This window comes from Podarcis vaucheri, assembly GCF_965113315.1.
Source record: "Podarcis vaucheri genome assembly, chromosome: 1".
Classification (NCBI taxonomy): domain Eukaryota; kingdom Metazoa; phylum Chordata; class Lepidosauria; order Squamata; family Lacertidae; genus Podarcis; species Podarcis vaucheri.
In genome coordinates, this window is record NC_138759.1 from 26,923,049 (window position 1) to 26,950,090 (window position 27,042).

The following is a 27,042-nucleotide window of genomic DNA, read 5'->3' on the forward strand; positions in this document are numbered from 1 at the left end:
GTTTAACCTTATTTCCCCCAGATGCAATCCTGATGCAGATCACCTTCTTGAACTCAATTCTATTAATCTGAGGGGCAGAGGAGGAGTTGGGGAACCTCTCGTGATTGCCTTCATATTAAATTTCAATGGGCTGGTATTTCCCCACTTAAAACTATGTTCTATTTTGGTAATTTTTGAAGGCCTGGCTTGCTTCTGGATTATGGAAAGAACTTAAATGGAACGTACTATTTACATATGATCGGGTGGGTGGCTTTTTTCGCTGGGGGCTTGGGAGGTTTGAATTACACACTGGATGCCCTGTGACAGCTCAGTTCCTAAAACAGAAATCATAATGATCCATGTGCATATCTATCCCCACCCCAAATAGTCTGAAGGCCCTTGATGCGGTTCTACTGCTGAAACTAAACAGATCTGATCCCATAAACTGCCGGGAAGGGAAGCCAACTAGAAACCCTTTTGCAAATTGAAAGTTTGAGCTCCCTTGAAGAAGAATAGGCTATATGTGTAATAATTAAAAATAACTAAAAAAGATAAGTCGAACCAAAGTCCATTCTGCTTACTGGTGTGGTTGGGCTGCACCTCTAGCACACAAGGGTGTGAACTGTTAACATCACACATGATTATTATAAGGCTTCTATAACCAATGGATAAGATACCCAAGTGCTGCTTGATAAATGTAAGATGGCTGCCAACACAGACTTCAGCGATGTTATTTGCTCAGTGACTCAAATATTAAGTATTTTCTACAGGTTTGAGTGGCACCCAACAGGCTTCCTTGCACGGTTTCATTGGTGCAAAGATGTCAAGAATGTTGAATCAGCCTCAGCCAGCTGAAGTGAATTTCACACAAGTGGGAGTGGCCAAGTGCTATTTCAGCAAACATCTCAAATGTGTGTGTGTGTGTGTGTGTGTGTGTTTAGATAATTGTCCACAGTTCAGGCAACATTGATTGTCCTGGAGCCTTAGGGTCAAGGACAGGTCATAAATAGATGATAATGATAATAATTAATAATTTAGCCCAAGTAAATTCATTGTGTTAAATTGGACTGAAGAGCTCAGTGCAACTCAGATTAATCTTGAAATGCACAGGCCTATTTGGCAGGAAGTGTGTTTGTGTCACCACTTTTGTTGTCATCTAGATTCAAGCTACTCAGAAATAACTGCAAATGTCTACTTTGAAGCACGAAACTCCATCTCTGAAGATGCAAAACAAAAACTTTGAATGTCACCAATGAAATGCACTCTTTCTTATATCCATAAACCAATTCTTTTTAATTCTGTGAAAATCAAAGGTGCATTTTTATTTTGGACATTCGCTTCATTTCTAACTTGAATGTGCATGAACAAATGTCATGCTTATTAAGCTTAGCACTAGTTCTCAGCTGTGTCTCCACTGAACCAACAAGGGCTCCCACCTTTAGTGTGAAATGGTATAGTCAAGATAACAGTTTATCACTCATCTATTATTTGGGGGCTTAAGTAGCAGGAAAAGGTCCAAAAGGGGAAAGAATTTGGAAAGCACTCCACTTTAGGAGTGGGCATGGTCTACAGAAACCCTGTGGTTCGCTTAAAAGTTTCAAATTTATAAAGCAAGATTGCATGTGCAAAGTATATATAGTGGTACCTCTAGTTGCGGACTTAATCCGTTTTGGGGTGCCATTTGTACCCTGAAAAGTCTGCAACTAGAGCGCTTCTTCCGTGTATGTGCGTGGCACAATCGAGCACTTCTGCGCATGTGTGAAGTGGGCAGATCGCTTTTGTGCATGCCCGTGTGGCGAACCCGGAAGTAAACACTTCCGAGTTTGCCGTGTTCATAAGCTGAAAGTCATAACAAGAGCAGAACGCAACTAGAGGTACCACTGTATTAGTAGTTAAGGCCTGAATCAATTTCCTTTAAGTGAATCTGCTTTCTTGTTTAAGAACAGACGATGTGCTTTGCTTGATCCAGAGATGACCGTTTCCCAACACCACTGGAAAAGGAAGGGAGGTACAGTGGCTTGACCTCCTGATGCTAAACTTCGGTTTAGCATTTCATGCTAACCCTCTGTTTTCCTCCTCCTCCTCTGCCTGTGGGAGCACAATCCCTTTAATTAGAGCCTTTGGAATCTGGCACTTAAAAATTCTTCATGATACCGCTGTAGATTTTTATGTATTCTGTTGCGATTTCTCAGAGACGCTCATCCCCCATTACTGCAACATTAACTTAGGTCAGCAGCACAATTTAACATTTTGCCAGAGGATCATAATCCTTCGGATGGTTTTCAGCTTCATTTTAGCTTAATGACGGGAATGCAACACATAACAGCCAAAAAACAAAAGAGGATCAAAGACAGCTATAAATAAAAAAATGTGCATGCCAAGCCAAAACACTTTCCTCTTTTTTTGCACCAAATAGCACAGAGATAATGTACCGCATTGGCATACGTGACCCAGAAGCAGCTTCGACAACTTTTTGTTTGCTTTGTAAGGGATTCGCACTAATATACGATGCTAACATATTCTGCCCTACATTCCAGCAAATTGTAAAACAAACAAGAGACACTATGAAGTCGGCAGAGTTCTGTTCAATCCCCCTAAACTGAGATCATCAGGAAATATAAATCTTCTTCAAGGCATCAAGGAAAGGTTCTTTAAACTGTTGTTTTTTTAACAGCATGTTTACTCAGAAGTCCCAATGAGTTCAATGGGACCCACTCCCTAGTAAGTTTGCTCCTTCAATTTCCAGCAACTGGCATTCAGAAGCATACCATCTCTGATCATGGAGGCAGAACATAGTGATCAGGGTTAGTAACTACTGATAGTCTTATCCTCCATGAATCTATCTAATCCCAGTTTTAAAGTCATCCAAGTCACTGGCTGTCATGGCCTCTTGTGGAAGCTAATTCCATAATTTATCTATGTGCTGCGTGAAAAAGTACATAAGTAATACGGGGTGATGGAGTCAGTAGAGCATGAGACTTAATCTCAGGGTTCTGGGTTTGAGCCCCACCTTGGACAAAAGATTCCTGCATTGCAAGGGGCTGGACTAAATAAACCTTGTGGTCCCTTCCAACTCTACAATTCTATGATTCTCTTATTCTTTTGTCTGTCCTGAATCAAATATTATGGGTTGAAGGAAACTTTTGAGAATTTATGTAATGCTGGCTACATCATTAGGAAGAGTGAGGTAACCTGCCTCAGGTTACCAATACTGATCTCCCTTTTTTTTTTAAAAGCAGCATATTCTATTGTTGATGGCTGTGTTTTTTTTACTATGAGTGGGTAGGTAGGTACTATTTGTGTTTTCCATCTCAGAACTCAGAATGCCTCGGTCCATCTTTTTGTTCCTCACAAAACACCCTCCATGGTAGCAATTTTACATAATCAATGGTGCATGAAGTTTGAATGCTACCTTTTCCCCAGGGACCAGATCCATTAAGACCTGTACTGAAACTCTCTGTGACCCCCTACGGTTTATATTTCTGTAAGAGGAGCACTGTTTTGCAGACAGCGATAAACCTAAAAGTTACATTAACAAGTGTCTTCACCTTGATAATGGATTGCCAATATTATTAAATGTTGCTATCTTTGGATAGTTGGCTTTTTAGTGCATTACTTGAGTTATGCAAAGAGTGACAAGATTATGGTTAAAATTGGATGAATAATTAAAGTAATAGAGTAATTGGAGTTGTACAATTTTCACAGCTGAGAGAAGTTGGAGAGGGGGTATGCTTCTTAGTTTATAGTTCTCCATAGAAGCCATTGCCAAGCATACCATTCCCAGGAGATCAGAATAAAAGATAATCAGGATTTTAAACACACACATACACAAGAATAACAGGTTATGTTGTTTTCTCTAGCTTAGCAGAAACTGCAGAGTAGGAATGCATTAGGCATCTGCATGGATGAACATTTCACCTCTTCAAAGTGACCAGACTTATAACCATATCCTACCAAAAGCCCACACAAAACAAAACTCAGAGCTGCAGACCACATACCTAACTGGGAGCTATTATCCCTGCCTTAGAAACTCTGTTCCTAAGGAGACATGCACAAGGCTGACAGCAATGACACAGCAGAGAGAAAAGATGTCCTTACTATCACTCTGTTCTGTAGCTAGCCTGCCTGGGATGAGAAAATATAACCTCAAGTGATGTTCAGTGTGAGATTCTTACTTCACTGAAGGTTACATACAGGCCCTCAGAAGGGAGGGTGGGTGTTTACGGACATGTCTATCTCCTTCAAACTTTATGTACTTATTCTTGCAAATACCAGTATATGCACAAGATCATGTAAAGTGATGTTAAAACTGTAAGATGCTACCACCTCAGCTAGGCCAAATATAGACCTTCAGAGGTTCCCCTTTAACTGTCGTCTGTTCCACAATTATTTATTTATTTATTTTAAAGGTATTAATGTACTGCTTTTCAAGCGAGCCTCACGGAGCAGGTTACATAATACTGTTGAAAACAATAAGCATAAATTAAAACTGTGTAATGAAACAGCAAAGGCAATTTATGGAGAGGGAAGACATTTTGAAAACCAGGTCTCTGCTCCTCCATGGGGCACGTGCTTCTTGAACAGCCCTGTGGTGGCATTTGAGGAACAAGAGGCCACCTGAGCCAGAACACTAGGAATGAGATAGTGAGTGGCACTCTAAGCTGTTCTGTTCTCTTTCTGTTCTAAGGAAAGGACAAGAACAGAGATCGCTTGGGCACTGCAAGATAAGATGCATTAAGGCCCTGGGATCGGGCAGGGAATGATGGCTTCCCAGATGTTGTTTGACTCCCACCTGCCCCAGCGAGCCTCAACAGAAGGTGGAGAGTCTTCTCAATATCTGCCACACAACTCTGATTTCCTGAAAACATGACTACCCTCAGGCCTGAGGGCTCAGCCGTACTGCCGTTTCATGCGGATAGTAAGCTTCACTGCCCATAGGATGCTCTCCTCCAAACCACTGCATTCCATATTCACCCCTCTCTCAATCCAGATTTTCTCACACCAGGGATTCTCCAAAAAGAAGGGGAAATGTAGTAAGGTGGTGATTTGGAGAAGAATATCATATGGATAATGGAGAATTAATAGGAGTGCAGGAAACTTACCTGTCCACATTAAACAGCACTATAGATGACCCCGAAGTTTCTTTCAAAACCAAAAATGACTTTCCTAGCTTCCTGTGTTATCTTGATTTAATCTCTCTCTTTCTCTCTCTCTTACACACACAAAAACTACTTATAGAGCCAGTTTAGATACATATTACACCAGTCTTCCCCAAACTGATGCCCTCCAGATGTTCCAAAGTGCACCTCTCATCGTCTCAGACCACTGCCTATGCAAGCAGTACACCAAAGTATGGTTATGTATCCCTCAATCTTCCCCCAACCCCCAGTAATTTCTTAACTTACTTCGGAGTTCATAGCAAACCATGGTTTGCAACTTTGTTAGAACCAGGAATACTATGATTTGTTCAAACCATCCTTCTCGTACAAACCAAGATTAAACTCAATGCAGAAGGGGAGGAGATATACGTGTACAGAATTTCAAACCAGGGGGTGGCATTAGCTATGAAAGCAGCTCATGCCACTATGCATTTGTTTGAAATTACATTTCAGAATAAGATGAGCTGCAACTTAGACTGTTTTTCATTCTCATGTCCACATTCCACCTCTCTTTTCAAAAGGAATGATAGGTACATCCACAACAGAAATAACAAGGATCCTCTGTTGTGAGTCCACAAAGGTCTCAAAAGACTGCAATATTTCCATGCCAGAGGTAAAAAAAAAATACTGACTTTGAAGGTGACTACTGATCTTGCAATCCCATCTCCTTTGAAAGTATTTCTTAAGGCGACCCAGCACGTCAGATGCTGCAAGGATCACTAAAGAAGATGAAACATATCCCTGATTTAAAAGGATATCAGGTGGCCCAAAACCTTCCGATGAACACTTCAGGAAATTGTCTTAAGTCCTCCTCTAATCCTGTGATCTGCCTCCACTCTGCTGGTTGGGGCAGAGGGTGGGGGGGAGAGAGCAGTGTTGTAATTAATGCTTCAAACTAGATATCTACAACTATATGCACACACAATGAAGAATTGATCAAAAAAAGCAAAGACATTGACATCTGCTTTGAAAAGGCATTTCAATTCCTTCCATGTCCTCAGAAGGAAAACGCATCTAGCAGTCCATATTTTAACCACTGTTTCATTTAATAATGCATATTGACATTTATCCGGAGAGATCAGCCTGTGCCTGGCTTCTTATTGTACACCCGCAAGCCTCTTGTCCATCCCTATGACTTTTTATTATAAGCACTATGAATCTGTGGGCGGTGACAGCAACGCCACTCCAAATAAAAGGCGTGGTTGACCATTCTCATGACAAATATTTTGCTTGTCTCTCGAGGCCACATTCCTCTAGAGGTGGTGGGAGATGAGTGTTTTGCCTTTAAAATTTCATACAGTGACTTTCACCCATTCCATTCTTGGTCAAAAGGCCCCCAAAGGATCCTGGGAACTGTAGTTTGTGAAGCGTGATGAGAATCATAGCTCTGTGAGAGCTTAACCACACACCCCAGGATTCATGTGCTTTAAATGCTTGGTGTGGGTGTGGCTAATGAACCAAGGCCTGATTCAGTCTATTAAGGAAGATTTATGTGAGAATGCTAGCTTTTCACCACTTGGCAACCACAGATTGCCACTTCCCCTATTGCATCTAAGCAGATTTTATAACATGAAGCTTTAAAGTTCTAGTGCTCCATTTATATGCTCCAAGATACTCTCAGCAGTTTGAAAAGCTGCTGTTGAGTGAAGGTTGTTCTGGGTGTTAGTCCCATGGGAGCCACACGAATCTATTTTCATCCCTACACCTTAGCAGCTGTCCTTGGTGACCCCTCTGCCTGCACTGGGACCTGAAGTCTCTCTGGATTTCAATTATACCGCAAGAATGATTCCCATCTGTGTCAGGCAGGCATTATTAGATAATGAGCAAGGTGCTTAATCCACATCACTGCGTAGAGTGTATTTCAAGTGCATATACAAAAAGAACAGCACTTTACTGTTGCAGCAAACCACTGTGTGACGCATAATCATTCACATATACGCATGCAAAAACCCACATGCCTGCACAGTGAAATGCACTCCTGGTCTCTGAAAGTACAAAGAATTTAGCTGTAAAGGAAAGTACACATATAAAAGCAATTTGCATTCTGTGCAACTCTCTGTGTTGGCCAAATCCTGTGACAGAGAGAGATGCAGAAATCAACAGGCTGGGTAATTTGTTTGTAAAGGTAAAGGGACACCTGACAGTTAAGCCCAGTAGCAAACGACTCTGGGGTTGCGGCGCTCATCTCGCTTTACAGGCTGAGGGAGCTGGCGTTTGTCTACTCCACCGACAGTTTTTCCAGGTCATGTGGCCAGCATGACTAAGCCGCTTCTGGCGCAATGGAACACTGACACCAGAGCAGCACACGGAAACACAATTTGCCTTCCAGCCAGTGCGGTACCTATTAATCTACTTGCACTTTTTGGTGTGCTTTCGAACTGCTAGGTTGGCAGGAGCTGGGACCAAGCAATGGGAACTCACCCCGTTGCGGGGATTCGAACCGCCAAACTTTTGATCGGCAAGCCCAAAGCTCAGTGGTTTAGACCACGGCTCTAGCCACGTCCCATATTTGTTTGTAGTATTCAGCAAAAGAAACAAGGGATGCCCAGTTCTGTGGACTTACTATAAGGAGAGCAAACTATGATCACTCTATAGAATTATGATACCTGCTGATCTGTATCAGCAAAATGCATCCCAAAGACTACATTGGCATTGAGTAGTCACTTGTTTCAATGATTGTTCTATATTGCTTTTAAATGTTATTTTTTATAAGTTGCTGTAAACCTCCCTGGTGTTTTGTGAGAGGGAGGTATATAAATACTTTATCACCTAGACATCTGATAGAAGGGAATTCCACAGGGTGGGTGCCACTACCAAGAAGGCCCTCTGCCTAGTTACTATCAACATAGAGAGTAAAAAGCTTATTGGATCAGGTTAAGACTTACTGGTAGTATAAGATGACTCCTTAGATAACTTTACTAGAGGGAGTTCACAAAGCCATTTCCGAGTCTCGGGAGGAGAGGGTGTTGCGGGCTGGCCCCTCCCACAAGCGCGGGGCTGGAGTTTAGCCCCGCGAGAGCCAGGGAATCCCCGGGGGCGTGCCTCTCCGCCTTCCCCCTGCCCGCCAATAGGCGGGCCGGGGAGGCGTGGCCTGGGCTATTTAAGGCCAGGCACGCCCCGGGATAAAAAAAAAACACAAAAAAACAAATTCGTACCTGGCATTAATAATGACATCGCGGATGCTCTGTCTCGTTTTCAGATGGAGCGCTTTCGCTCTTTAGCGCCGGATGCGGAGCAATCATCGATGCCTTTCCCGGAGCATCTCTGGAATCTTGGGAGAGAGAAGTAATGAAGGGAGTATTCGGTGCTGTGGCTCCGTCCACAATGCGTTCATACAAGAAGGCTTGGGCCGATTTCCTAAAATTCCGTAGTAATACACCGGGCGCTAGGCCCTTCGCTACACCTTCAACGAGAGAGGTCCTCCACTACTTGGCTCACCTGAAAGAGTTAGGCAGGGCACCTAAAACCCTTAATATCCAGTCAGCAGGGATTTCTTACTTTTGTAAAGCCTTTTTTGCGACCGACCCGTGCGCGGCTTTTATCGTACGCAAGACATTGGAAGGATGGCGCAGACAGCACCCCCCTAGTGCAGATAGGAGGCGGCCTATAACGTATGACATCTTGTCACAGATGCACAAAGCTTTACGCTCAGTGTGCTGGTCTAAGTACGAAGCGCGCCTATTCTCGGCTGCGTTCTCTATATCATTTTTTGGTGCACTACGTATTGGGGAGGTCGTCTGCGAAGGGGGGGTCAACCATACACAGAGGGGCATCCTGTTAAGCGACCTGACCCTGTCACAGTCGGATCTAATAGTTAGGGTGCGGAGCTCAAAGACAGACCAACAGGGTAAAGGGGCGCTTCTCCGCCTTCCAGCAGCCCAAGACAAGGGCCCCTGTCCGGTAAGAGACACGAGACGCTTTCTATACCTCAGGCCAAAAAACCCGGGTCCCCTGCTGATCCACGCAGACGGGTCGCGATTGGCCAGGCAGCAATTCACCAGGGTGATGCGTATGGCTTTGGCGGCATGTGGGCTACCAGCGGCTGAGTTTGCGGCACATTCTTTCCGCATTGGGGCGGCCACCACCGCAGTGCATCTGGGGCTCTCCACCAACAGGATTAAGGAAATGGGGAGATGGAGATCCAATGCTTATAAATCATATGTCAGAAATAACGTATAACTAAGAGGTATGCCGCTGAACCCCTTTTCCCTGTCTGCTTGCTTTCCAGGATCTAAAAAGGTGTGCATCTGGTTGGTGGGCCACAGTATAGTTCATTGGGCCAGGATTCGGGCCATGAATACAGGGCTAGGGCAAAATCTGAAGTTGCCTGCGAAGGTGGAGCTGGCGTGGCTAGCGCTGAGAGGGATGCGCTGGAGTGAGTTCAAGCCAGCAGTGATGGCAAGGGCTGCCTCTGAAGGGCCTCCTGATGCACTAGTGATTCAGTTGGGCGAGAACGACCTCGCATACCGCAAGGCGATAGATCTCAGATGGAACATTTTTGATGACCTGTCCGAGCTGGTGACAGTGTACCCAAACACCAAAATACTGTGGTCCTCGTTGCTTGAGAGGAGGACATGGAGGGACTGTGCGAGCCCAGTGGGTGTGAATAAAGCAAGGAAAGATTTAGAGCGGGCAGTGGAACGTAGAGTGGTGGCCTTGGGCGGGTGCATCATCCGACACCCAAACATACAGTTCAGCAACGAGGCCCTCTACAGGCGGGATGGCGTGCATTTGTCCGATGCCGGGAATGATATATGGTTGAGAGATATCATATTAGGGATTAGGGGTTGGTTACAGGCCTGAAGGTATTGGCGGCGAGCTTTGCTCGAGTGGCGGTTAGGCATTGGCAGGGGTCTATTGTTATGCAAATGGATGGGGGGGAAGGACACGCCATCACCTTCCCCCGAGAAAAGGGTAGTCCGGTAGAGGACTCCGGGGGCGTTTGCCTTGTCCGAGACCTAGTAAGGTGAGGGCCGCCGGCACGCCCACGAGCGGTGACACCCGTGGGGGTCCTAGCTGGCGTACTCCAGCAGGACACCCCCACGGTTTGTGTTCAACCCTTCCCGGTTCCCATGCCGGGTAGTCATAGGAGCCAATGCCTAGGGCCAATACCTTCAATTCTGTAATCAATAAAGTTGTGGCCATTTACGCCCATTAACCTTAACTAACGTGTCCTGTGTCTTCATTTCATTGGGGGAGGGAACTTGCCACGCAAAGCCATTTCCGAGTCTCGGGAGGAGAGGGTGTTGCGGGCTGGCCCCTCCCACAAGCGCGGGGCTGGAGTTTAGCCCCGCGAGAGCCAGGGAATCCCCGGGGGCGTGCCTCTCCGCCTTCCCCCTGCCCGCCAATAGGCGGGCCGGGGAGGCGTGGCCTGGGCTATTTAAGGCCAGGCACGCCCCGGGATCTCCCTCTTCCCCCTCGGCAGCAGAGAAGTTTTTCCCAGCCCACCCACCCTTAGGTCAGGCAGTCTTGACCTTGCTATGGACTTCGGTTGGTCGCCGCAAGGGGCCTGGTAGGAATTTTTCCAAGTTGGCGACTTTGCAGCCTTTTGGTTTTTTCGCCTACCTCGTAGCAAATCGTCACAACTTTCACGGTTTTGGCGGTTAGGCATTGGCAGGGGTCTATTGTTATGCAAATGGATGGGGGGGAAGGACACGCCATCACCTTCCCCCGAGAAAAGGGTAGTCCGGTAGAGGACTCCGGGGGCGTTTGCCTTGTCCGAGACCTAGTAAGGTGAGGGCCGCCGGCACGCCCACGAGCGGTGACACCCGTGGGGGTCCTAGCTGGCGTACTCCAGCAGGACACCCCCACGGTTTGTGTTCAACCCTTCCCGGTTCCCATGCCGGGTAGTCATAGGAGCCAATGCCTAGGGCCAATACCTTCAATTCTGTAATCAATAAAGTTGTGGCCATTTACGCCCATTAACCTTAACTAACGTGTCCTGTGTCTTCATTTCATTGGGGGAGGGAACTTGCCACGCAACAATCCATCTTGAGTTCTTAGATGTGAGATTTTGAGTCCCACTACACTATGGCCACATTCACACCGAACATTTAAAGCTCTGTGATATCAGTTTTAACAATTATGGCTTCCCCCAAAGAATTCTGGGAGTTCCAGTTTGATAAAGTTGCTGTGAGTTGCTGGTAGACTCCTGTTTCTCTCACAGAGCTACAATTCCCAGAGCTCCTTGAGAAGAGGAATTGATTGTTAAACCATCCTGGGAATTACAGCTTCTGATATGATAGCTCCATAAAGACTTTGTTTGTGTGTGAAGGTTTAATATACTCTGATAACAGAACTACTACAGCATACCTGCTCTGCATTACTAGATTCTCTCTACCGCAACAAAAGCAAATTGCTTAGCCCTGCTGCTGCATTAGGCAAACACCTCCAAGAGACTGCAATGGAATCGCAGAGAAGATCCAGCTACCGTTTCACCTTCTGAGCACTGTGGCATGTGCCTCTTGCAGGAGAAAGCATTTAAATCGGTAAAAACCATCACTTGAAATTTAATGCAGAGTGCCAAATGTCTACAGCAGCATCCATAAAAGCCATTACACCTGCAATCTTCTGACACACACAGATGAAGGTTAGCCTGGTAATTTTTTCATAGCCTTATTACATGTCCATGATGATCAAATGCATTTGAGGAACAGCTGGAAAAGGTCACAGAATGTACCTTGGTTGCCAAGTTTCTTGAGGTTGATTAGGAAGGGGAGGATCACAAGAGAAACTTGAGTTAAATAGACACCCCTCTTTGTTGAATAATTCAGCTACTGATAGCACATTTATTTATTTCACTTATATCTATGGAATTCAAGGGAGCATATCCAGGCACTCTACAATCCACACCCTGGCAACGCTCAGGTTTTACTTAGCTCCAGCAAAGCAGCCGCATCATGTGCCTTCAGACAGTGAACACACAACACAAAAGAATGCTATGAAAAACACATAGCAAGTGACATTGCCTTGCCATGTGTATCTGTGCTCTGGCAAAATGCTGGTTGGACTACTGCAATGTGTTGGATATGAGGTTGCCCTGGAAGACTGTCTGGAAACTTTAATGAAGTCAGTACATTGTATCCAGGCTGTTAACTGGGACTTACCGATCATCAAAATTCTTCACAGGCATAATTTGTTCCAGGCACAGTTCAAACTGCTGGTTTTGACCCATAAAGCCTGAATGACTTGAGACCAATATAACTGAAGAATCCATTTGAGCCTGTCTGGCTGCTACGATCATCTTCAAATGCCCTGCTCTAGCAGACCCTCCAAGTGTCCCTATTTTCCAGTGATGTCCCTGATTTAGAGAAGCCGTCCCAGTTTCTGATTTGATCCCGGAATGTCCCACTTTTCCTTAGGATGTCCCTATTTTCATTGGAGAGGGTATGGAGTTATCTGACCCCTGAGCCATCTGAAGGCATACCCTGTATAGGGAAGTTTTTTAATGTTTAATGTTTTATTATGTTTTTATATATGTTGGAAGCTGCCCAGAGTGGCTGGGGCAACCCAGTAAGATGTGTGGGGTATAAATAGTAAAATTATCATTATGGAATGGGACATCCCTATTTACACTGGAAAAATGTTGGAGGGTATTCTCTAGGTGACCAAAGATTTGGAAGTTAGGCAGGTGTTGACTAGGGCCAGGCTAAAACTCTCTCTGCAATAGTCCTCAGGTATTGAATTTCCTGCCCAGAGACATTCCACTGGAACCTGGTTTATTACCTTTTAGGCTTCAAAAGACCGTTTTCTTCCCCTAAGCATTGGGTGATTGATTTGTTTTTACCTCTGCCTGCAGCATATGGTTGCTTGAGCTTTATTGCCATTTTACAGGGGTTTTTAACGCATAGTTTAAAATATGTTGTAAACCGCCTCAAAACCATTTTAGGTACAGATGCAGAAGAGTAAAAATGATTTCAACAGCAAATGAACAAAAGTGAATAATATAAAGTTATAAAGGACAGCTAAGCAAAGAACAATACAACTACAGAGCCAGCCTTACCATTGGGAAAGATCTGCTCAGTCAGCAGGTTTGGGGTGACCCTAAAAGGGCAGCAGATAATCATGAACTGTAGCATCTGAGGGGCATCATATACGCCTCAGTAACCAAAGTGTCTTGAACAATCTGTGGACAGAGTGGCAATATGAGTGATGCTCTGAGTGACGGCTTTGTGGACAGGAACAGTCTACTGCTGCCAGGGTCGCGCCAGGCTGCCAGGACCTGGAATCTCAGGGCTTCAGCCTCTTTCTCAGGGTGGTCTCTAGGGGAAAGTGTTAAATCTCAAGAGTGGGGGCATTTTAAGCCTTTTCTCCTTTCAAACATGTTTGTCTTGTCTTCATACACTTCTTCCCCTTGCTACAGGCAACAGTGACCAACAGGTGGGCACCACTGCAAGCATCATCAATCTATTTTGAAAACAACTGGCAAACAGAATGACAATTCTACACTGGAGATTAGGTTGGAAGGAAAGGAAAGGGAAGGGAAGTGGTAGAGCATCTGCTTTGCATGCAGAAGGTCTCCGGTTCAATGCCCAGCATCTCCAGTTAGGGCTTTGGGGGAAAATCTTGCCTTTAAACTCTAGAGAGCTGCTGCTAGACAATACTGGGCTAGATGGTGCACTTGTATGACTCAGTATAAGGTAGTTTCCTAACACTTTAAGAAAATCATTACATGCCTTCAGTCTCCACTCCATACAGCTTCCACCCCATACAAAGGTCTGGACAAAGGTCAAGACACACTGGAGAGCTTTAAGTATCACCCTTCACACAGGATAGAAGCAAACTCGTTCTTCATACCGCTCTTTGTCTGGCCTATAAACTCGGATGGACTAACTCAAACAAATCTGGATTAGTAACTAGTATCAGCGAACAAGGCCATCGTAAAAACAGCAGGAGATTTAATGCTCCCACACCTGCACAATTTAATGTAATTTGTAATGACAGACAGTCTTCAGGTTAGAGCACGCAAGTGGAATCGAGGAGATTTGAATCCATCATTACCTGGGTCTGCCACAGAGGCACTGCATTATCTTGGGTGTGTGATGCTGCCGCAGAGTCTAGATCTGATTCCCTAATGACAAAATGAAAACAAAACAAAATCTTTTCATCTTTTGTGGGATTGCTTAGAAAAGCATGGGCTGGCAACCACAAGCAAATATTTGAACATGTCGTCATGCGGCTCCAGCAAAGCAGATGCTCTCAGCTAAGCGTTTCAGTAGCAAAGTGTACCCATGCAAGCGAGTCTTGTTAGAACATGGGCCTCTGGCTGCCGAGAATTCCCATCCCAACTTGTGAGATTTGACAGAGACTCCTTTGCTGGATCTTTGATGAGAACAAGCAACACCCCTGTCGTCTTCTTCTTCTTTTCCTTCTCCTCTGTTTTGCTCACCACAAGCACCCTTTAAACAAAAAAGAATAAAGAAATCCTGTCCTTCCATTAGGAAGATGAAGGTGGCAGGTATGTTCCCCTAATGCTCATAACAAGGCCTCAAGCCCATCCATGGATGAGCAACGATTTAAGCCCTGGCCTCCCCAGTAGAAGGCTATACTGTCTCCTGAGGGAACAGCCAGCAACTGCAAGTGCCCAGAAAAAGCCCACTTTTTAGTGCATCAAATGTGGTATGTGGATTACGAATCATCTCTGCCTTCTCCCTATCATTGACTTCAAAAGCTGACGTGGCTCTCTAACATGGGGAACTTGTCAATCCTTACCTGGAAACTGTGCCAAATCATATGCAAAATAAGCAACACCATATATGGAATTTGGAGAGCTACTCCAGAAAACTGTTCTGTGCTTTGTTTCATTTCTTCCTTCACATTTGTGAGCAGAAGTGGATTTAGGGTAGTGTGACCTGTTTGGCCACACTGGGCACCACACTGCAGTGAGTGGGGGAGCACAATAATGTGCAGTGCCAGAAGCAAGGGGTGCTTAAATTCAGCATGAGGGCTCCACTGAAATTTGAGAATTTGAATGTTCACCATTGTTGTGATACCTGCTTTGGATCTCTAAAATGGAAAAGGTTGCCTGAAATAGCTGGGTCAGCTTGTGTGCTTCTCCCGGCCACCCTTTCCCCAGATGAAGGAAAAATGGCACCTTGATTTATGTACAATTATTTCACCAGGAAGCACTCTAAGAAATATCTCTCTTTCTGCTAGAGTGGCATTGGCTCCTGAGAGTGAAGAAAGAAGATTAAAAACAAATACAAAGGAAGTTGTTGCATGACAGAGCATTGCCAAGCAACAGAGGTGACCTTGAGCATTTGCGCCCCTCTCTTTTTTGTGTTGCGTGTGGAAATAAACGGATAAATATATCCATATCTGCATGCACTGATTTTTTTAAAAAATTCCAAATATGTTCGGAGTGTTGAGGTTGGGGAAAATGTATTACTCATCATGGCACAACCACAGACATAAACAAGTTCTAGTCTTACAATTCTTTTGTCTGAGACGGGACTTCCTAGTTCCCTTTGACATCATGTTGCATTCCAGTCAGAGAAGTGAAAGTGGCAGCTGCTCATAAGAGGCAGTGGGGAAAGGCAAGCCATGAGCATAGCTGTGCTTCTGGAGCAGAGTGTCATCATTCCACTTCCCCACCTCCCTGCCACCAAGGGGGGGGAAGTAGAGGCAAAAACAGGAGTTGGCACAAGTTCAAACACAGGTCTTACTGTGTTTAGGGATGGCAGGTGATGAGAGCAGTTCCTATTTTTGTGTGTAGAGAAAAAAGCTCTTTATATGAGAATATAAAATACAGTGGTACCTCGGGTTAAGTACTTACTGTATTTTTCACTCTATAAGACGCACCAGACCACAAGACACACCTAGTTTTTGGTGGAGGAAAACAAGAAAAAAAATATTCTGAATCTCAGAAGCCAGAAGAGCAAGAGGGATTGCTGTGCAGTGAAAGCAGCAATCCCTCTTGCTGTTCTGGCTTCTGGGATAGCTGTGCAGCCTGCATTTGCTCCATAAGACGCACAAACATTTCCCCTTACTTTTTAGGAGGGGGAAAGTGAGCCTTATAGAGCAAAAAATACGGTAATTCGTTCCGGAGGTCTGTACTTAACCTGAAATTGTTCTTAACCTGAAGCACCACTGTAGCTAATGGGGCCTCCTGCTTCTGCCACGCCACCGGAGCACAATTTCTGTTCCCATCCTGAAGCAAAGTTCTTAACCTGAAGCACTATTTCTGGGTTAACGGAGTCTGTAACCTGAAGCATATGTAACCTGAAGCGTATGTAACCTGAGGTACCACTGTATGTATATTATGTCCATGGTGCAGGAAGGAGAGCTACATCTCTGAGTGGCTTAAGAAAATCATCCTGCAATGTTAAGTTTCCCTATGTTGCAGGTTAAGAGGGGCAAAAGGCAGTTACAGCAAAACATTCTTATAAGCCAGGGGGAAATTAGGGATCCATCAATTTCTAAGGGCAAATCTGTCGATTTTGGTTTCTCCCACTTGCTCGTTTTTTAACCCAATTTTAAATTCTGCACTCTACATTTCCACACCAGTTTGTGATTTTTTATTTTTCAAAAAGTCCTCATGAAGATTCACCAGCGTTTTAGTGCAAATGTCTTCTAACACACACGCTTAGTAGGCAGTTTTTACAAAGCATGTTTTCCCTAATATTTATATGTTCCTAATGCAATCCTTTAGGTGAATTATTTTCACTAGTATATGCATTTTGTAATGCATTTTATTGGAGACATGCACTGCAAAATTCAGAGAGGTGTTCCTTTCTAAGGGTGAGTGTGATTCGGTTTGCACAGTGTTTCAGAAATTGCAAATTATTAAGATTTGCCTTTGAATTTGAACTGAATCTAATTGCTCCCCCAAGCCTATATAATAGTCTCCACATATCAAACTGGAAACTGACACTGAGGTAGTCACTTACAACAACTTTCAAGTAAAGATTTTTTGAGAGCTGTCACTTTCTCACCCTTTCTCACTGAATTACAGCATCACAGATACAGCTGTTTCAAATGAATTCATTTCTCTCACAGTGAGTTTCAATCACAAAAAAATATTTGTACAATCATGCGGAACACAAGCAGTACAGCAAAATAATGCTTCTCCTCCCACTGCCACAAAAATAGTGTAGTGTTGTTAAATGCTTAGCATGTTGGATTATGACTGGATAAGCACTGATTTAAATCTCCACTCAGCAACTTACTGAATGGCTTTTGACCATTGCTATTTTTGTCTAACCCAACCTTTCTCAACCTTGGGTTCCTAGATGTTGTTAGACAACAACTCCCATCATACCTGGCCAGCATGGCCAGTGGTCAGGGATGATGGGAGTTGGGTCCCCAGATGTTCTTGAACTACAAGGTTGAGAAAGCCTATTCTAACCTACAAGATTCTTTTAAGGATCAATGGAATGAGGGGAGAACCACAACACCACCTTGAGTGATTCACAGCAATTGCAGAAGAACATTTTCTATTATTCCCCATGAAATCTATGTTCTACAAAAAGAAAAGGACTGAAAAAGTTGTGTAATGCAATAGATAAAATTGATTGTGGCAGACGTTTCAGATTCATTCCCTGTCAACCTCAAGACCATCATTTCCTTGCATGCCATGTAAGAATACAATATACTGAATATCCCCCCATACCAAGGAATCAAGTAGATCATACAGAATGAGAATGCCATAAGACCAGCCAAAAGGTTAGATCTACCATGACAGCACAGATATGCTCATGAATACTAGAGAATTCTAGAGAAGTGTTTAACAGCACCACCACCAGGATGATTAACTTCCTTTTCAAAAAATCACTTACAAAGTGAAAGCAATCATTACGCATTACAAGTTATTTCCATTATGAGTCCCCCTTGTGAAATCTCTTCCTGTCTTGGTGGAAATCTCCATTATGTCACGTAAAAGACACAATGCTATGAAAAGACCACAAGGGCTGCAGACGCCCATGCTGGATACTCAGAAACTTGTACAAAACAAATTCTCAGATTCTTAGAGCAAAAACACCCAGACCAAGCGGTAGTCCATCCCACATGTTGCTGGACTACAATCCCCATTCATCCCTGGCCATTGGCTATGCTGTCTTGGACAGATTGGAGTTGGAGTCCAACAACATAGTTGCTGGTTCCTGTATTGTAGGGGGTTGGACCAGATGACCCACAGGGTCCCTTCTAACCCTACAATTCCATGATTCTATGAACATCTGGAGGGTACCAGATGTGGCTACTTCGACTCGGTAATGGTCTGTGTGACGATGTAGGAACTGCATCTCTTTAATAGCTACAGGATATATTTTCTCACTGTATGTACCTGTGATTAATAGGTACAGAACGAGCACCCCATATTTAGGCAGGCTTGCTTAACTGATATCAGTTTTGATATCAAAGTAGCCTGCCATACTCTGATTGACTTCAGATCTTAACATTTCTGTTGTCTGTATTAAATATCAGGACCTAGAATATTTTGGGTTGCCAGAGTAAGATGTTGCGGGACAACAAAAATGTGTAAATTTATGACATGAACATAATTTACACATTTACAAATTTACACATGAACATAATTCTTTTTATGGGCTGACAGGAAAAATGCTTTGGAAGTGAATGTTTCAAAAATTCTTTGGCAGCAGATTCCAGTGGCCCACACAAAGTATCTGGCTCATTTGTCTTAATCACTGTCATGAACCCTTGGTGCACTTGTTTATGAGTGAAACTATTTCCCACTATCCAACATTGGTGTGTGTGTGTGTGTGTGTGTGTGTGTGTGTATATATATATATATGTAGGTTTTGGTGTCTTCGGGTGTCTTCCCGTGTAAGAGTCGGGGTGTCTGGGCGACGTTTCGACGAGGTCTCACTCGTCATCTTCAGGCTGGTGCTTTCGGCTTCTTGTTACGGGAGCGCCCCTCCCCGGCCCCGATCCCGCGGCTGGGCGTCCTCGCAGGCAGCAGATCCCCGCGGGATCGGGGCCGGGGAGGGGCGCTCCCGTAACAAGAAGCCGAAAGCACCAGCCTGAAGATGACGAGTGAGACCTCGTCGAAACGTCGCCCAGACACCCCGACTCTTACACGGGAAGACACCCGAAGACACCAAAACCTGCATTCCTGTACCCGTGAAAATCTACGAAAGCATATATATATATGATCTCTCCATATTTATTTTCAGTTTAGATTCAGTCTAAGAGGTCTCACACTTTTCACCTTCTTCAAAAGAGCAGTGGACAAATTCGTGGAAGAGAGGCTATGAATGACTACTAGCCACAATGGCTGTGCTCTGTCTCCACAGCTGGACTAGATCATTGGCCTGATCCAGCAGGCTTTTCTTACATTCTTACGGTAGGTTTTATAAATCAGACCCTTTTATTAACACCCTGGCTAAAAAATAAATAAATCCCAATGCCTTCAGAATTGTGCATCAGTCTGATAGGACAAAAGAAGTTAGATGTATACCTGAAGGAGCATCTCCACCCCCAGCGTTCAGCCCGGACACTGAGATCCAGCTCCGAGGGCCTTCTGGCAGTTCCCTCACTGCGAGAGGTCAAGCTACAGGGAACTAGGTAGAGAGCCTTCTTGGTAGTGGCACCCACTCTGTGGAACACCCTTCCATTGGATGTCAATGAAATAAACAACTATCTGACTTTTAAAAGACATCTGAAGGCAACCCTGTTTAGGGAAACTTTTAAAGTCTGATATTTTATCATGTTTTTAATATTCTGTTGGGAGCCACACAGAGTGACTGGGGAAACCCAGACAGATTGGCAGGGTATAAATAATAAATTATTGTTGTTGTTGGTGGTGGTGGTGTTACATGTTCTTGGCCAGAGCCTCATTAACTAGTTCCCTCTCTGGATGGACCAGTGGGGACTACCAGGAGTTGAGTCTTCCTACCTTCACCTCTCAGGATGCTCTAGATTTATTTGGCCTTTGGCCACAGGTATACCTCAGTGGTAGAGCAGATACTTTGCATGCAAAGTTCCTAGTTCAATCCTTGGTATCTCCGGGTAGGGCAAGGGAGTTCCAAAACCCTAGAGAGCCAATTCTAGTCAGTGTAGACCATAGTGAGCTAGATGGTCTGATGCTCTCGGTATAAGGCAGCTTCTAATGCTCCTGTGCTTTACTTCATAATAGCCAACTATGTTGAAATACACCAGACCACCATGATGATAGATGTAAATGGGATTCTGAATAAAGAGTTTTTTTTTAGCAGTAAGTAATCTTGTGATGAAGACAGGAGTGCCTGGCGTGCTCTGGTCCATGGGGTCACGAAGAGTCGGACACAACTAAATGACTAAACAACAACAACCTTGTGATGGCTCTACATCAGGGATGGCTAACTCAAAGACCTCCAGAAATTGTTGAACAACAACTTCCATAATGTTGCATAAATTTATGCTGAATTCTTTCCTTGGAAGGAATAATAGCAATTATAGACTTCTCTAGCCTGCAGGTCAGTCAAAATAATGGAGTGCCTATTTTCCTAGACTGTTATACCTGGGTAGTTACCAAGTGTTATAAATCCAGTGATAGATCCTTCACAAGCCTAACTTCCTTCTGTCTCTGACAACTGAGCCTCCACTATCACCTCATCTGAGCAAGAGCTTCAGAGAATCAAGGGTCATCTAGTCCAACCCCCTGCAATGCAGGAATCTCAGCTAAAGCATCCATGTCAATTGGCCATCCAACCTCTGCTTTAAAACCTCTGAGGAAGGAGAGTCCACAACTTCCCGAGAGAGATGGTTCCATTGTTGAGCAGCTCTTACTGCCAGAAAGTTCTTCCGTATGTTTACTTGGAATTTCTTTTCTTGTAACTTTGAAACCATTGCTTTGAGCCCTAGAGCAGGAAAAAACAAGCTTCATGCTTCTTTACTCTAGATATAAAGTTTTCTTTGCTTGGTCGAACTACCTGTACTGGAAAGGTGAATTCTCCTACAGCTACACATTGGTAGTTTCCTGAATGGTAGTTGGTAGCAAGGTCCTTAGAGAAGAACCATAAATTAGGATCTGCTATCTTCCATCCTGAACAAAGACTAGATTCAGCAATAACCCTTGACCACTGGCTGCGCTTGATATGAGTTTTAGTCCAACGACATATGGAAAGCCACAGGCTAGCCATCTCTGACAATAAGCATATACCCTATGAAATGGCAAAGTACATCACGTTATCATTTTTTAAAATTGCTGTATATTGAATGATGATATATGTCAATGTTCATGTAACTTTGTGACAATTCAACAGGGTTTCCAAAGGGCTACTTATTTTCTTTCCATCTCCCCCTCCCTGTTAAAGAGGACAATGACTGTACCATTTTCAGTTCCTTCTGATTTCACTTCAATCACTGAAAGTGAGGAATATGATCCCTTTGCTGTGATTTGGTTAGTGCCTTGTCCTAGTCAGCACACATCTGCCTAAACTATCTTCCTGAAGCTTGTAAAATATGATTGTTTACGAGATATTGATGGCTGGAGGGGAACACTAAAGAGCAGAGAGTCATAATTAGAATTCCAATGCATTTGATCCAATAAAGATTCCATCAATGTCACAGAGAGATGAGTGGCTGTGAATCTTGGAGTCATCATGGCCCATACAAACTGATTTATACACTTACAACGCTGGACAAATGAAGGGCAAAGAACCCATGCCAAACAATTCCAGCAAGACAACTCCTTACTTATCCTTCGGCTGGCTGCCGAAAATGCACAGACGCTCTGGACTCAGCTGTTTCACATCGTAACACTCGGCCAAATAACTGGTCCAATCCATCTACATTTAGTCAAACTATTCCCTTATCGGTAGATCCACAATTGCATCATGTAGGATGCGTGTGCATCTGCTGATAAGAAATTTCTGCAAGAAAAACAGAATCTGGGCAGATCAACAGACTTTTCTCTCTCTCTTTTTTCCTCTTCCCATCCCCCTTGCCAGGGCTGCTGGCAGCAATTCTAAACACCTCATTTATTCCGGATTTATAAAGGTCCTCTGTGCAGAGTGTAGAGCTTAGCTTTTGACATTTATATATTCCTTCTCTAGAGATGCTATTGTATACACAGAATTATTTTGGTTAGAGGGTTGCAGGGATGTGGCAATTAAAATCAACAGTGTTGTCTGAGGCTTCACGGCAAATGCTAACTGAGAAAAGTATCTGCAAATGGTGTGGGGGGATCTATCCTTGCAAGCCTGCTCCAAGGCATCTAGGGTGTTATTTTTAAGAAGAGAGATGTCCTCTGTGTCCTTTTATTGCTTAGCTATTTTCCAAGCAGTAATAGTAGACACTTTTCACCCTGAGCAAAGACTGTGATTGTGTTATACGCGACTTCTGCGAGGGGAAGTTACTGAAATTAATTTCATCAAATGGCGAAAGTAATTTCTCAAATAAAAACAGACTATTACGAGCAAAGAGATGTCTTAACAGTTTACTGGTGACCTGTAGATCAGCCTTAAGAAAGTGAAAGGAGTGAATTGAAAAGAAGAGGGCAGACTTGCACTCTGGCAACAGATACTGCAAGAGGTACCAGTGGGCACAGGCTGATCTGATGCAAATAATTTAGCAATTCACTGTGCATATCTATCCTGTTATCTGCACTAGAAAACAATCTGTTTCAAGATACCCTTTGCAGCTTTCATTGGGAGCTTTCACTACTAAATTGGAACACTACTAAATTGCACTACTAAATTGGAGCATTAATATATTTGCTTGGCTCCTTGCAAGTGTGTGATCAAGAAAAATCATTTCAGAGGGCCAAACAGCAATGCTTTATATGCTTTTTTCATTCATCATCACCCTAATCATTTAATAGAAATCAGACATTAACTCCAACGTGGATTACATCCCAGGAAAGGCATTCAGGCTGATAAGAGCTTATAAACTGGGAGGCATTAAAAGACCAAGATAAGGGGATATGTCCAATGTTTATCGTAGGGTGGATACAGATCATCAGGCATTACTTTTCAAGGGAGTGAAACAAAAGTGCTACAAAGGCCAGTTCCATGTAGTCAATTTGTCAAGGATCCATGTATTCGTCACACCCTTATTGCAAACAGTGGAGTCTTGTGATTTGATAGCTTTCTTGTGATGTTAACATCTCTGCCTTTGTGCAGGGACACACAATTTGCAATTCAGTCGGGTGTGTGTGTGTGAGAGAGAGAGAGATTGTCATGCCTCCAACAGAGTGGAAACATGTTCTAGAAAGCAGAGTTGTTCCAGGAACCCCCTCACAGTTCCACTACCACCCTCAGACCAAATTCAATGTCCATCTTTGCATTATATCCCTAAAAGAGAGTAGCTAAGTTCATATGTTACAACGAAACTTGCAAAGAGAACGGGGAAGTGACTCGCACATCTTGCCTGTGCATCTATAGCAGCTCAGTGCATTTCACTGCCAAAAAGATGCGCCAGTCACTGTCACAGATATTTACACCAGAAGTGTGAAAAGAGGGTGCACATCTCTCTCTCTCTCTCTTGCAGTGTTCTTACTCTTTCCTTATAATGCCCAGAAATGCTCAGATTTCAGCTGCTCAGGCTAAGACTACAAAAAAAACCTTGCACTTCCAGTTCTGGAGTTTGCCGCTTCACTTCCCAAGAGCCTGCCAAACAGAGAGATGTTATTACAGAAAATTGGAAGCATTTTGTTGTTGCTTTTTGTTTTTACATGACTGTATTCCTTTTGTTCTAGGCAGGAAAGGCCACTCCACAGACCTCTGATTATTCTGGAAACTATATGGGAAGTAGTGAAAAAACAATTGAAACAGCTTTTTTTTAAAAAAAAGAGCCACCAACTTTCTCTGCTTCTAACTTTAAAAGGAAATGAGACATCAAAGTATGTCATCTCTTTCCACATAATTTTTAAATATTATTGTTTGATAAAATTGTGGACCATCAACCACATCTCCCAGTTGTTAAATGTTCTCAGTTTCCTCCTCATTCTCAGGAGCATCAAGGGAATTTGACTCAGATCATCATGGGTTTTCTTCAGATGCACCATATGTACCAAGTCAAAATAGCTTGCATTTCAGATAACTTGGGACTTGGGGAAAAGGAGTTACCTTCACTGAAGCATGTGGACTGACTTGATTCCTTCAGTCTTTTGGATATATTTACTCTGCAAATATCTCCTTTCTGTTTGTGTTAACTCTCATCTGAATTTCAGAGACGGATCCCTGAAAGCCTGGTAAGAAGAAGGCCCTACCATTGGAAAAGAAGAATCCAACCTTGGTGAGTATCATTCCATTATTAAACTGCATTCCAATTAAATGTATTTTACTGTCTTGGCTGGAAGAAAAGAGCCAGCAGGCTACACTTCCCAGATGCCATTATGCAAAACAGAATGAGCTTAAGGTTGCCAGCCTCTGTTTTTTTAATTCAATGTCTTGAAATAGATTCATATCGCATGCTCTACAATTACACATAATTGTATATACCGGGTTGTATCCAACTAAGTTAGTCATATCCGACTAACTCAGGCTCATTAATTTCAATGGGTCTGCTTCTATTTGGGTAGGACTTAGTTGGCAAAAATGCGCCGAGTGCCAATGCACATACCCAGTGACCAGGAATCCTGTAGGCACCATGACACAACAGACACAAGTGCACTTCCCAGCACATGTTTCATGCACTTTGTGGTGCGGGTACTGTACCCAATTCACAGAAACTTTTTCCCTATAGTGTGTGTAGCAGAAGAGCAGCACAAATGAACATGCCCCATTACACAGAGGATTCCTCATCAACATATCCTCCAACATTTCTCCAATGAAAATAGTGATGTCCTATTCTTTTTTTTTATTGTTGTTGTTATGATTATTATATACCTTGCCCATCTGACTGGATTGCCCCAGTTACTCTGGGTGGCTTCCAACGTATACAAAAACCTAGTAAAACATTAAACATTTTTTTAAAAAAATCCCTATACAGAGGTGCCTTGAGATGTCTTCTAAAGGTTATTTTGTTACTTATCTCCTTGGCTCGGGGGTCACATAACTCCGTACCCTCCATACCCTCCAGCATTTCTCTGCTGAAAATAGGGACATCCTAAGGAAAAGCAGGACATTCCAGGATCAAATCAGAAACCGGGATGACTTCTATAAATCCAGGACTGTCCCTGGAAAATAGGGACACTTAGAGGGTCTGCATCAATGTTTATATGTGGGTGAACCAGGCCACTGTGCTGGGTTACTTTCTAATGCAAAACAAAAATGCAAACACTTTAGCTTTTAATTAAAGAACTGTAACTTTAGCACACTGTAAACACCTACAATTAAGAAGATAGAATCAAGAGTTCTGCAGCATCTGTGCTATACTGAGAGAGATATCGCCAACATGTGTATTATTGGTCGCTCTCCTGTTAATGGAAATGCTTTCCCATCCCATTTATGTCAAAAATACACAGTGCATACAAACCCTTTTAATGCTACAGTTAAGGAATGGAACATTTCCTTCCCTGCTATCTACCATTGCCCATTTGTTTCTGCTTATGAGAATGACATGCACCACCAGCTGCTGTTGGGAGTGGAACTCCTGGCAGCATTAACCCATTTCTCTCCCAATAAGGTCCTGGATTTAGTTTCCATTCTGGGCTCTGACCTTTTTCATCAGTGTATCATATAATAGCCAGTGGACAGTTTGCAGCTACATTCAGAGGCATACCTAGGATCCCACTGTACAGAAATATTCAAAGGGCAAAAATCTCCAGGGACACGGGCGTGATATGTCTATTAGCAGCCACTCCTGGTGCTAGTCCTAAACTTCCCTGTCAAGAAGAAAGAACATCGTCTGTGGACCTCATCTCTTCCAGCCACAGGGAGATCTAGGGAAGATCTAGATCAAGGGAAGTAATAGTGCCACTGTATTCTGCTCTGGTCAGACCGCACCTGGAGTACTGTGTCCAGTTCTGGGCACCACAATTCAAGAAGGACACTGACAAACTGGAACGTGTCCAGAGGAGGGCAACCAAAATGGTCAAAGGCCTGGAAACGATGCCTTATGAGGAACGGCTAAGGGAGCTGGGCATGTTTAGCCTGGAGAAGAGGAGGTTAAGGGGTGATATGATAGCCATGTTCAAATATATAAAAGGATGTCACATGGAGGAGGGAGAAAGGTTGTTTTCTGCTGCTTCGGAGAAGCGGACACGGAGCAATGGATCCAAACTACAAGAAAGAAGATTCCACCTAAACATTAGGAAGAACTTCCTGACAGTAAGAGCTGTTCGACAGTGGAATTTGCTGCCAAGGAGTGTGGTGGAGTCTCCTACTTTGGAGGTCTTTAAGCAGAGGCTTGACAACCATAAGTCAGGAGTGCTCTGATGGTGTTTCCTGCTTGGCAGGGGGTTGGACTCGATGGCCCTTGTGGTCTCTTCCAACTCTATGATTCTATGATTCTATGATTCTATGATTCTATGATTCTACAAGAGGCTGTGACGGCCACCATCTTGGATGGCTTTAAAAGTCGATTAGACAAATCTGTAGCTGTGAATGGCTACTAACCATTAACAGTCACTCTGAGCTTCTTTTTGTAAAATAAAACTGGCTAAATTATATATATAAAAAAACCCAACAAAAACCCTCCTCCTGGCTATGCTCTACCTCCACTGTTAGAGACAGTTTGCTGGGAATATGTTGCTGGATAGCACAAGGGAGGACAGCACAGTTGTACTCAGGTCCTGCTGGTGGGCTTTATTTTATCTATCATCTATCTATCATCTATCATCTATCATCTATCTATCATCTATCTATCATCTATCTATCTATCTATTAAATTTGTACCGTGATACCTCGGGTTAAGAATTTAATTAGTTCTGGAGGTCCATTCTTAACCTGAAACGTTTCTTAACCTGACATACCACTTTAGCTAATGGGGCCTCCAGCTGCCGCTGCGCGATTTTTGTTCTCATCCTGAAGCAAAGTTCTTAACCCGAGGTACTATTTCTGGGTTAGTGGAGTCTGTAACC

The 27,042-nt window shown here is 43.6% G+C and overlaps 1 protein-coding gene across 6 annotated transcripts in view; it reads right to left on the reverse strand.

Annotated features, from left to right (window-relative positions):
• FLRT2 (fibronectin leucine rich transmembrane protein 2) overlaps positions 1-27,042 on the reverse strand; it is a 96,208-nt gene that overhangs the window by 56,274 nt on the left and 12,892 nt on the right. For 2 of the 6 annotated variants that reach the window (XM_082232967.1, XM_082232968.1), the window contains exon 2: positions 14,139-14,208. The exons of 3 other annotated variants lie outside the window; for them this stretch is intronic. The gene's annotated coding sequence lies outside the window, so the exon portion shown is untranslated. Of the gene's footprint in view, positions 1-5,770; positions 5,793-14,138; positions 14,209-27,042 lie in introns of those variants that run through there. One more of the 6 variants, XM_082232971.1, reaches the window with a different exon arrangement.